Raw genomic sequence first — 1,895 nt, forward strand, 5'->3', positions numbered from 1 at the left:
GTTACCAACATCTGGTGAAAATTTCATGTCATTAGCACCTCTAGTAATATATTTACTGAGAAAAATGGTGACGTGTTCAATACTTATTTTACTCGCTGTAAGTCATGTGGCGTTAATTCAGGCAAAGTTTGCGTTTTAATCAAATCAACAAATACGACGTCCGGAGGGAGAAGATATGGGTCGATTTCTAAGCTAGTTATGTCCAACTTCTGTAAATAACGCTGCCTGTGAGCCCCAACTACATGTGAGACTTCCACAGATAAACTATCTAAACTTGAACAAGTAGAAACCATGGCAAAAACAAAAACAAAAAAAAAAAACAACTTCAAAAAACAATTGCTGCCATTCAATTCAATGCACCGCTTCTTGTCTTCTGCCGTCTGACATGCCTGTATCTTGTGAATTTGTCACGTGGGTGCAAAGGGTCAATACCTGCAAAATGATGTAAAATCCTTATAACTTACGGACAAGCCGTACAAGTTGACATGTATGCTAAGAGTCTTGGAACAATCACTCAGAGCCGCTTGACTTTTCTGAGAGACATCAATGTTGATGCCTTTCAGAAAGTCCAGAGTAATTTTGATGGTCCAGGATGGACATATATAGGTGCTCAAAATAAGAAAAGCTGAGCTCCAGGCTAGTCTCAGTGTTTAACCTGAGCTGGTATAAAGTAAATCTAAATCTAAATGTGGTTTAAATCCAGGTGACTCAGATCCAGCACTGTTCTTCAGAATGATGTTGCTAACCCTTAAATGCTCACTAACCACTGTTTCCACTTTTCTGAAACCTAAACATGCGACGTTCATGAACCAAACTAATTTATTCTGTGGCTCTTTAACACAAGCTATGAGAGCTGAGTCGTGAGCCGTCCTTTTTGTTTTTTTCTGTTTCATACAGAAGCGTTCACACAAGCTGAGTGAAACGGGGAACACGGGCCCAATGGGAGAAGTGCAGCACAGTAACAGAGCCAGGGCTTGTTTGATATTTGTTATGATATCCCATCTCTTAACACAAACACAAAGCCCACTGCAGTTTTCTGGAGGAGCAGGGTGGGAGGTGGTGGTCTGCCGAGGTTTCCAGGAAATGGGAGAGGGGCGTGAGCTTCTCTGCATTCAAAGGAGCTGGGAAAAACTAAACTTCTAGTGCAGGGCTTTTCAGCTGAATTGCTCTGGGGGCCACAGGTCCTCAAAGACAACAGCTGTGAGGTCGGACATCCGGGGTGGGGGGTGAGTTTGGGGGTGGGTAATATTGCCCAGTAACTGTAGGGGAAACACTGCATTATGTAAAGGAACAAGTATTATTGTTTACCTTTTAAATTGTTCATTTTGCTGCATTGATTCAGGAGCTTAAAATTTATTTTCATATTAAAGGGGCAATATTATGTGTTTCTCAGGCATATATTTAAACACTATACCATAATAAAGTATCTGCCACCTTTAAATGTTATTAAAATGCTGTTTTTATTTTTAAATAGAAAAATTTATCTTCTCATCACTTCCTCTTCTAAACGCCTTGAAATTGGCCTCTGTCTCTTTAAGAACCACCTTCCGCTTCTGTCTCACCTATTTCAGTGCGGGGCTGCCATGATGCAGTTTACTTGGCATCTGAAAATACATTTCCTGAAAGGTATTTTGAATATGAAAAGAGCTTCACTGAGTGAGAAGTGTTAGGAGCTCAGCAGAAAGTTTCACTTTCACTTTCACCGGAGAGAGCCTGCAGGAGTCATGGGTGCAAGTTAAGTCAGTGACAGGTGAAAGTAACAATAAAACATTTAATAACAATTCACAAATCTCAGTAAATGGACTTCTTGTTTCTGAACATGAAAAAATTGCTAACTTATTTAATGAATATTTTATTTCTTCAGTAAGGACATCATTACCGGGACGAGCTAATAG

Source organism: Austrofundulus limnaeus, unplaced genomic scaffold (genome assembly GCF_001266775.1).
Source record: "Austrofundulus limnaeus strain Quisiro unplaced genomic scaffold, Austrofundulus_limnaeus-1.0 Scaffold701, whole genome shotgun sequence".
NCBI lineage: Eukaryota > Metazoa > Chordata > Actinopteri > Cyprinodontiformes > Rivulidae > Austrofundulus > Austrofundulus limnaeus.